Here is an 11,653-nt window from a genome sequence, read left to right on the forward strand (position 1 = left end):
CACACTCTGTCTGCTCTCCTGCTCCCTGGCCGCCTTGCAGTAAGCTTTCAGGGAGTCCTTGTACCAAATCTTCTCAGCCTCATATCCGTCCAGTTTAGCCCTGCAGGTCCCTCCGCATCTCTCCAATGATCTTCCCAATCTCTGCCAACGTCAGGCCTGGGTTGGCTGCCTTCAATACCTTCTGGCTGTACCGTAGGTAAGGCCTCAGGGGCTTGTCTGGCGGTTTGGGCGGCTGCTTTGGCACGGCGATGGCTGTGGAGTTCCTGCCGGGACCTGCAATGCTCCATCCCAGCCGGAGTTTGTGTTTGACCACACACTCTGGGTTGGAAGGCATTAGTGATGTGGGAGCAGGGGGAGATAGGATAGCCGTTTTTAAAAGACAGACTATGTATTTCATGTTGATCTCGGACTTCATGTGGGCAGCCTGTGACATTGGCCTCTATGGCATAGAGGAATGTGTTATTCCATATAATCTATGGCATAGAGTCTATGCCATAGATTATATGGAATAACACATTAGTCTACTCTACATACGACTCCATATTTGGGCAATGTTTCAGCCAGATCAGCTACCAATATTGATTTCATGAGATTTTAACAATTCACATACTGTACACTACATACAGTATATGTGCATTTTTGTGGATGTACTGCTGTGGCCCACTGGCCAGTTTGAATTGAAAGTCTGCAGCTGATCGGTCCAGCGGTTTGTTAGATTATAGCTCCAGACGCACTCTCTCTCTCTCTCTCGCTCTCTGTCTTTGTCTCTCTCTCTCTCTCTTCCTCAGACATCGATCTCCAGCTATGATAGTGTGAGGATCTTCTCCAGTGGAACGCAAGACCTACTGAGATCCCTAATGGGCAGTCGGGGCAGTGAGACACGGCGTGGTCCTGGTGGTGGAGGTGAATAACAATTCATTCTTTAAATCAGATGATGAAGTACAGGGTAAACTGTTGCGCCCTTCTTTGCCCATTGTTTCGGGTTGACTGCAGGCACGGTCGTCTCAAAAACATGAAGGAAAACTGGCAGAAAAATAGCTCTCTATTGGAACTGTTACCACGCGACACAATTACGGATAAGTGGTTGAAGACGAATGGATGGATGGATGAATTGTCACAACAATGTCTCAAATTTGACGACACTTTTCCTTTCGTTGTTTTTTCCCTTTTTGTGCATGGGGAAGGCTCCTCTGGCACGTTCCATGAACTAAATTTGATGAAACTGTTACATCGTTAATGTGGTTTAGTTTAAAATGTATTTTTACTAGAATTATAGGGACATTTGGTCAAGCACAGTAATACAAGTACCTGCTGAAAACATGTTTTTACCTCTCTGCCCTTCTCTCCACACTGGGCTAAACAAAGCTGATAGAGAACGGTGTAATTGACTGCAAGAGGCCAGATCTAATCCATCACTCTTACTCCAACCAACCATCACAATTTCTGCATCCATTTTCTAACCATGCATACATCAGGCCTCCGTCCATCCACCCACCCATCCTACCTACCCACCACTCCAGAGTCCAGGATTCATTCCCTCTGGTTAATGGTGGAAAAAGTACTCAAATGTTTTACTTATAAGTAAAAGTATCAATACCGCAACATAGATGTACTCCGTTCCCGTATTCAAAATGTTCTCAAGTAAAAGTACACATGTATCGGCATCAAGTACTCATTTCCCATTTCACAAAATATTTAGAAAATAGCTGATCTACAAGCTCACAATGCGTCGCTATGTGACACATTGTGATTGTGAGCTTGCAGATCGGCTTCAAATGGCCGAACGAAATGTATAGGGCTGAAGTGGTTAATGTATGTTTTCTAATCAAAGTAGTAGTGGAGTAGAGGTAAAAGTATTGGAAATTGGAGTATAGTACAAAATATATATACCTCAAAATTGTACATACTGTAAGTATACAGCACTTGAGTAAATCCACCATTTTCTAACCATGCATATGTATGCCTCCATCCACCCACCCTAGTACTCCCCCCCCCCCCCCCCCCCCCCCCTCCCATGGGTACCGGAGGGAGTTTGCAGACCTTGATCTGTGCTGCAGTACAAACAGGCTGGTAAACATCATGAAACATTTACAGGAGGTAGAGCTGCACTCTCTCTAATTCACATTGGCAACCCGCAGATACACACATACTCCCTCGACACACCCCATCAGAGTGAGTGTGTGTGTGTGTGTGTGTGTGTGTGTGTGTGTGTGTGTGTGTGTGTGTGTGTGTGTGTGTGTGTGTGTGTGTGTGTGTGTGTGTGTGTGTGTGTGTGTGTGTGTGTGTGTGTGTGTGTGTGTGTGTGTGTGTGTGTGTGTGTGTGTGTGCGACTGTGCGTGCGTGCGTGCACAGTTTTCTTTTTTAATTCATTTTGACCTTTGGTTTTCCATTTTAAGTTCATTGTTTATTTCTTTCATCTTTTAAGTTAATTGTTTATTTCTTTCTCTCTCTCTCTCTCTCTCTTTCATGTCGATCTGATGAGGTCAGATCGACATGTGGAATGTCAGATCAGGTCAGCTCCATGGAGATCTAAGTGCCGAATTTCGGCTCATCAGAAATTTTCCTGATCCAGACAACAGTCTTGTCAAAACTCGACTACTGTAACTCCCTCCTTACTGGCCTACCAGCATGTGCACTTAAGCCTCTCCAGCTGATCCAAAATGCCGCAGCTCGCTTGGTCTTCAACCAGCCAAAATTCTCACATGTCTCCCCCCTGCTCCGCTCCCTCCACTGGCTCCCGGTCACTGCCCGCACAGAATACAAAACTCTGATGCTGGCATTCAAAGCAACCAAAGGTATGGCTCCCCCATATCTTGCAAGTATGATCGAACCCTACAAACCCTCCCGCGCCCTCAGATCAGCCAACGCAGGGAAGCTGGAAGTACCCTCACTAAAAACGCCGGGACAACGCTCCACACGTCCCAAACTCTTCTCCCTTCTGGCTCCAAAACTGTGGAATGCACTTCCCATTGCAGTCAGAACTGCAGCATCACTCCCAATCTTCCGCCGTAGTCTGAAAACCCACCTTTTCAGAATCCATCATGGCCCGTAGCACTTACCCCACCCCCTTAGATAGCATTTCTGTAGACGTAGATAGCATTTGATACAGACTTATAGCATGTTATGTAGACAGCACTATTGCATTGTATGTAGTCATAGCACGCCATAGTACATATGTATAGCATAGTAGTATAGATGTAAAGTTTATATGTATAGTTTCATCATATAGATATTCCACTGTTACTTTCTTAGCTTACGCATGTTTCATGATAAATGTTCTTATGTGATGTATTACCATGCTTTTTTGTTCTTGCTTAATGTAAGTCGCTCTGGATTAAGAGCGTCTGCTAAATGCCTAAATTGTAAATTGTAAATTGTGTGTGTGTGTGTGTGTGTGTGTGTGTGTGTGTGTGTGTGCACATTCGTTGGTGTGTGTTTGGACAGATATGTATAGCCTACTGTATGCGTATATAGTTTGGTGTGAACGCGTGTGTGAGCAGGCGAGGGCCTAGCATACATGTATTTCCGTGGGTGGCAAAGAGAAATGTGTGTGTCTACATTACATCATGCTTGTGTCAGTGCAGCAGACTTACACCACACCACCCACTGCTCTATTCTTCCAGGTGGGATCCCAATGTCTTGTACATCACAGAGGGTTTATTGTTTTGCCTGTGAAAATCTGCCGGCATCCAGTAGAACAAGATGGCGATGATCGGCGTAGATTATCCTTGTTGGTAAGTAAGCCTTGTACTGAGGAACAAATGAATGGATTAAACCATTTAGACCTGAGAACGCATCTGTGTCACCCTATTAGCTTTTAACCAGTTTTAACCATTATTTTTAACTTTATAGCTGTTGAAAAATAGCAGATCTACAAGCTCATAACGTTTTTAACTCATATCTTGCCTCTGGGGAGGGCCCTGGAACAACATATTTTGAGACTGAGGTCGGCGGCAAAATACATATCATTCTGGGGCTCCTTGACATGAAGAACCACTCAGGAACAGAGGTTTTTCAAAAAAAAACTAAGACATTTGTAAAATCTGGTCTCGGGTCTTAATGGGTTTCATTTGCTCAGTCGGGGGTCTGAATCGCTGCCTCACAGCGAACAAAACAATTCTTAGTTCCTTCTGTCTTGGCCTGGAGTACAGGAGAGTGTGTTGTGCACAGCAGAGACAGCTGTTTGTGTGTGTGTGGAGTACAGGAGAGTGTGTTGTGCACAGCAGAGACAGCTGTTTGTGTGTGTGTGTGGAGTACAGGAGAGTGTGTTGTGCACAGCAGAGACAGCTATGTGTGTGTGTGTGGAGTACAGCAGAGTGTGTTGTGCACAGCAGAGACAGCTATGTTTGTGTGTGTGTGTGCTTCAGTGATCGCATGGGTACCCTGAATAGAGCTGCCCTGAGATGGACATACTGATGGATTTGTTTGTTCATTCATTTGTAAGTTTTCTTTTTGTATAATATGTGTAATGTAATGCCTTCCTTCAATTGAAACTGAATCCTATGTTTTCTTTAGATACTAGCTTTAGATGCTAGTATCCTGCTTCCCAGGAGTCTCCATTGTCTTACTGTGAAACACCCATTGAAATCGATGCATAATGAATTAAGGTGTGCAGCCCCTGACTCCCTTTAATGAAATGTAGCAAACGGAGCAGATTATACAGCAATGTCACGCATAATTACCTGTGCAACCGAGAGCACCTTCATGTAGTATTCTTTGGAGGCCTAACCTGCATTCTCTCTCTTCCTCTGTTGCTCCCACCTTTCCTTATAATCTCTGGAATGTTCTTCTTCCGTCACATGCTCAGCTGTATCTCTCTCTCTCTCTCTCTCTCTCTCTCTCTCTCTCTCTCTCTCTCTCTCTCTCTCTCTATATATATATATATACACATATGTTTGTATTCCTTTTGTGTTTCTCAATCTCCTTTAGCTTGTTTGGAGTTCCATGCTGGGATCATAAGCCAAGAAAAACCCTTCAAGTGCATGTGTCCCTAAAACGCACACACACACACACACACACACACACACACACACACACACACACACACACACACACACACACACACACACACACACACGCATGCACACGCACTTCTTAGATGAAGGCAACAAACAACCATGAGTGGGCGTACAGTATATGTGTTCACCATGATAATAGGCTTCCTGTGCTCAAGACTCCCACGAGGGAGTTATTTACTCTGTAAATAATGGAAAGGTTCGTATGTAGGGGCACACTACATCTGTGCTTCTATAAAGTATCTCCTCGAATCACTGGGAAGAAATAATGAAAAACCCTTGTTGAAATAGAAGCAGAAGAGCAGAGATGAATTGGTAGACCACCATGGCTGCACTGTGTGGGCTCCATTGTAAGCCACAGCGAGGGCAACTTACTTACACCGCGATCAATGCCACAGAGCCGTGTTGGGAGAGAATCAATGAGCTTAGGATCTGATGTGGAACAAAGTGTCTCTCTCTCACCCCCTCTCACTCTGTCTCTCTCTCTCTTTGTCTTCCTCAGACATCGATCTCCAGCTATGATAGTGTGAGGATCTCCAATGGAACACAAGACCTACAGAGATCCCTAATGGGCACTGGGCAGTCTGGGCAGCGAGACACGGTGTGTGGTCCTGGTGGTGGAGGTGATCTAACATCTAACTTATAGGCAGGCAGGCAGGCACACACACAGGCAGGCAGGCAGACAGACAGACTATAGGTATATGTTTGTTCAGAAATAACCTCTTGTTTGCTGTTGATGCAGCGAATTGAAAACAGTCGGAAATACTGTTTTGCTACAAAAGAGCTGGGTCCTGGGCCTCTCCACAGCGGGACTCATTTAAAACAAATGAATTGCAAGGAGCACCGATGCAACAGAGAGAGATTGAAAGAAACAAAGAGAGGCTGTGTCTACGTGTACACACAATTCAGACAGATTCTTGCTACCGGAAATCTAACATCTTCGTTTAGTCAGACTGTCTTGATGGAACTTTGGAAGACATCCTTACCACAGGCAGAGCAGGTGTTACCTGATGGGTATCAACGACAAGTATCTAAATCTGAACTACATGCCTCACATGTACTCACATGTACTCACATGCACAGGTTTATACCCAAGGACCAGCGAGACGTTTGCCCAGCACTACAAGTTCAGTATGGCTTGCAGTAGAACGTATCACCAGTGCTGGATTAAGTCAATAAATCATATTATACTAGACAGACTTTTTTTTATTGGCCCGTCAAATGAAAGAGAGCGAGAGGGAGTTGAAGGAGAACTAGAAGTACAGAAGGAGTTACACTGTGTTTCTGTGGACCTAGAAAAGGCATAATATAGGGTGCCAAGTGAGAATGGTGCAGGATATGGATGAAGACCAGGGACGTGCAATTTACAATTTACAATTTAGGCATTTAGCAGACGCTCTTAATCCAGAGCGACTTACATTTAAGCAAGAACAAAAGCATGGGAATACATCACATAAAAGCATTTATCATGAAACATGCGTAAGCTAAGAAGGTAACAGTGGAATATCTATATGATGAAACTATACATACACTATACATAATAAACTATACATATTCACTACTATGCTATACATATGTACTATGGCGTGCTATGACTATATACAATACAATTATAGTGCTGTCTACATAACATGCTATAAGTCTGTGTCAAATGCTATCTAAGCCAACAGAAATGCTATCTAAGGGGTTAGGGTAAGTGCTATGGGCCATGATGGAGTCTGAAAAGGTGGGTTTTCAGGCTACGGCGGAAGATTGGGAGTGATGCTGCAGTTCTGACTGCAATGGGAAGTGCATTCCACAGTTTTGGAGCCAGAAGGGAGAAGAGTTTGGGACGTGTGGAGCGTTGTCCCGGCGTTTTTAGTGAGGGTACTTCCAGTTTCCCTGCGTTGGCTGATCTGAGTGCGCGGGAGGGTTTGTAGGGTTCAATCATACTTGTAAGATATGGGGGAGCCATACCTTTGGTTGCTTTGAATGCCAGCATCAGAGTTTTGTATTCTGTGCCGGCAGCGACCGGGAGCCAGTGGAGGGAGCGGAGCAGGGGGGAGACATGTGAGAATTTTGGCTGGTTGAAGACCAAGCGAGCTGCTGCATTTTGGATCAGCTGGAGAGGCTTAAGTGCACATGCTGGTAGGCCAGTAAGGAGGGAGTTACAATAGTCGAGTTTTGACAAGACTGTTGTCTGGATTAGGAGCTGGGCTGATTCCTGGGTGAGGAACGGTCTAATTCGTCGTATGTTATAGAGTGTGAACCTACATGATCGAGTGACAGCTGTGATTTGAGCTTTGAACGAGAGCTGACTGTCCAGGACAACACCAAGATTCCTGGCTGTTGGGACAGACGTTACCAGGGCGTTGTCTACGGAAATAGTTAGCTCCCGCATAGGGCAGGACTTAGCTGGGAAGAAGAGAAGCTCAGTCTTGTCTGGGTTCAGCTTGAGGTGGTTGGAGGACATCCACTGTGATATGTCAGCCAGGCATGCAGTGATGCGCTCTTCCACCTGAGTGGCAGAGGGGGGGAAGGATAGGAACAGTTGTGTGTCATCGGCGTAGCAGTGATAGGATATATTGTGAGCAGAGATGATAGTGCCAAGGGATTTAGTGTACAGTGAGAAAAGGAGGGGACCAAGTACAGATCCCTGTTGGACCCCAGAGAGTGTTAGAGAGGCAGGGGCTGAATTCCCGTAAGTGGTCACTTTTTGACAAAAATAGCTCACAACGCTTTGAGCTTGTAAATCAGCTATATTTTCTTTCACCATAGTAGGCCTAAATGCTGCATCCGTGGTCTGACTTTGGACTGATGTGTGCACGTCCCTGATGAAGACAGCAGTGGTGAGTGACAGACGGGTTCAAGGTGGGATTGAGCGTGCATCAACAGGAGCAGCACTGAGCCTTTTCTTGTTTGCAACTTTGCATTAGTTCACCAACCCCAGCTCAATACGACTTGAAATAGAACGGGATTGCAATTCTGTACATACACGCGTAACACTGCTAGAAATCCCAAAAATCGGTACATATTACACGACTACTGTTTCGAGCTAGGTGTGGCTTTCACTAGTACGGAAGAGAAATGTCACATGGCTGGGTGAGTTCAGGTTTAACATTATAATTTACTATTACTGAGTCAGCTCTACCGAACTTCGCAACGCTCGGCACGGCAACCCTTTAGGGCCGCTTGGTGGTGCCTCCGTGGCTCAAGTTGGGTAGAGACGGCGCCCCTCCGTCATTGTTTATGGGGAGGATTTCAGTGTCATATGTACGGATTTGGGGTTTTTCTAGGCGTGTATACAGTATGTACGGAATTGCAATTTCGTGCTATTTCACAGTGTTTGGGTGAGACCGGGTAGAGTTGACAGGTGATGTCAGGCACCATGGACTATGACATTCGACGATATCGTGATATGTAAGTGAGTGAGGCGAGGGGACAGGTTGAAGAAAGCCTGGAAAGGTGGATGCATGTGCATGCACTACTAGAGAGAAGAGGAACTCACTTGTTTTATTACAATAACTTACATACATTGAATTATATTTTGAGATTATTTTGAAAGCATAATTAGATATCCCGGAATATCAGATGATTTATCGTATGCACTGAAGCCAATTAGGCACGGCCAAGGAGGACCGATATTGAGGTAACGAGCCCAGTGGTGACGGTGCGTGACCACCGTCTGAGTCGTATGTTAATGAGCCAACTCTCTCATTACACCTGCAGCGGGGTGGCTGTCAGAAGGATTCTAAACTTACAGGGGAGCTTCGTTTACCCTGCATGTGATTTGGCTACAAGCCTCGGTCTCGGCTGCAGTGTACGTTTCTCCACCATCCATGACTGGGGTGCAGATCAGGACCGAACCAGCCAGAGATATACAGTATGATGGCCTGTGGTTCTGAATCTATATACCTAACATGATTTTGTACCTGTTGGGGGGGGGGAACTTATAGGCCTATATTTATATATATATATATACACATTTTGCCCCCCCTCCCCCCCATTACATTATCTTACACTATTACATGTATTATTATTGCTATTGCTACTACTTGTATTTTCCTGTATCTCCTCTCTATTTCTCTCCCCTGACACGGTCGAGGCAGGTGGCCACCCACTCTAGAGTCGGGTTCTTCCTAAGGGGGAGTTTTTCGTTACCACATGTCGCAACATTGCTGCTCTGGGTGAGATCTCCGTCGGTTTTCTGCTCTACATGTAAAGTGTCTTGACTGAGACAACTTGTCGTGATTTTACATTTTTATAAAATGTAATTGAAATTTTGAATTTAATTAAAAAAGCAACAGTATGTGGCGGCGTGGCGCAGTGTTAAAGTCCAATTTTCACAATTCCTGCCTCTTTCTTGGCAATATATTAAAAGACCAGTTTTATAGTAGCCTATAGTTTCTTGATGACGTTACTGCTTTAGCGTTTAGACCCCTGGTTAAAGTCGCCCAGACTGCAACGGAACACAGTTGTTTATTCGCTGGCCTTCAGGGAAGGTTTGGGTCCTTATTGAGTTAAGAGTGGAACGGATATGAACGGCAGACATGTGACAAACACGGCACTAAACATTACAGCTGAGATACACCAATCATAGTTTTTCATAAGGACTTAGTTATGGTCACCAGGGGTCCTTGGAGCGGATCCCTGAAGTGGTTCCAGGGGTTCCCTGGAGCAGTATCAAAATGTGTCATCACAATCACTTTAACTCATTCATGTTTGCTGTTTTGGAAGAAAATAGAGGGTATGCACATGCATAAAGTGAGTGGCAAAGTGAGTTTAACGTTGTTTAATGCGTTCAGATAGGACGTTTCTGTTTGGATGTATATGAGCTGTCAAGGCCAGAAAGTAGGCTACTGTTTTGTTACTCAGTGGGCGTATGATGATGTCACGCGCATACCCTCTATTGGAAAAATGCCTATAGCCTATATCTTTTTTAAACACGAATATTCTCTTCTGGGTGTCCCTGACAAGAAACATTTTCAGATGGGGGTCCGCTGCCAAATTCATATCAACAGTGCATTTGTGTGTGTGGATGTGTTGGCACCTGGCACACATTGCACTTGCATATGTGCCTGGCAGGCATGCACATGCGTAAGCAGTAGCACACACACATGGGCCATGGCACGTGCTTGAGGCATGTTGCTATTGATTCAGCGAGACACTTGGCAGTGTTTTATGACCAACAGTAATTGGCTACAGAGGTACCAGAGGACACACAGATGCCTTTATTTCCTCTGCTTCTTCTTGATCTGATGAAGTTCATTTGATGGTTTTCCATTTACGCCCACGCAATGCTCTTGTGCCTGTGTGTGTGTGTGTGTGTGTGTGTGTGTGTGTGTGTGTGTGTGTGTGTGTCTGTCTGCGTGTGCGTGTGCATGTGCGTGCGTGTGCGTGTTCAAACAGGTATTAATTCAACAATCTCGACTGATATAAACGGAGAGTAAAGACTTGGGCGGTGCTAAACAGCAATATGTATTCCAGGTGCGTCTTTGTAATCTCTTAAAGTGCAGTTTTGCATTTCAAAGCAGATTGGACGCCCATGCAGCCCTCTAGGCAATTATTAGGTAGGCATCGACGGGCGACCTTGGCCAAGTCTTAAGGCTCCCTTGGCTGTCCCAAGCCCTTGAACTGAAGACATTACTTCCCAGAGTCCATGGAGAGAGCAAAGCGACGAGAACCTCTGCAATATATATTTTTTTTTTCTAGCTGCTTGGTTTCCTCGAACCTCTGCAATAAATCGATAACCTTCAAGTCTGCGGAAAGTATGCCATGGAGAACGGTTTGTTGTGTACTTCTTTGGCAAGGTACAGAGGTACAGAAGTAGTGGTTCAAAAAACTCCAAAGAGATTCCCCATAGCCATCATTTGGTGTATGCATCTTTTATGGCCAACTCGTAGCGAGACTAAAGTATTAAAGGAGAATTCCATGCTAGAATGCTTTCTTATCTTTCTTACCTTTCTTTGTAGTTGTTACGTCCCCACCAAAGAGGTCCAGGTGTTTTTTTGTGCAAAAACTCCTTATTGGCTATTTTCCCTACCATAAGCCCTCAATGAATTGCATTGCATTGAATGGGAATTGAATGGGGCTATGGGGTGTTATGCTAGTTCGCTTATTTCCATCGAAAGAAGTAGTAAAGTGTGCCGCTTGGGATATTATTTACATTATGAAGAGAGGATACGTATATACAAAGAAATTATAATTTTGAGCGATGGAAATAAGCGAATTAGCACAACACCCCATGAGCCCCATTCAATTCCCATTCAATTCAATGCAATTAATTTAGGGCTTATGGTAGGGGAAATAGCCAATAAGGAGCTTTTGCACAAAATAACACCTGGACCTCTTTGGTGGGGACGTAACAACTACAAAGAAAGGTAATAAAGCCTTTTAGTATGGAATTCTCCTTTAAGTGATTCACATATCGGGAAACGAAAACAAACCGGAACTCTTTTCTTTTTTTTTGCATTGCCAAGTGTTCCTTTAAGCCCAAACCACACCAATGGCTTGCCATGCAACTCCTTGCAACTAAATGTTTGCGAGTAGACGCATGTAGAGGCAAGTATAGTTGCCACTTGCCAGAAACCATTGACATGAACCAATTGAATCAAATGCGCCGACGTGCAACGGGGCATATCACACCGTTGCGACGAAGG

Source organism: Protomyctophum parallelum (genome assembly GCF_964188405.1).
Source record: "Protomyctophum parallelum genome assembly, chromosome: 1".
Classification (NCBI taxonomy): Eukaryota; Metazoa; Chordata; class Actinopteri; order Myctophiformes; family Myctophidae; genus Protomyctophum; species Protomyctophum parallelum.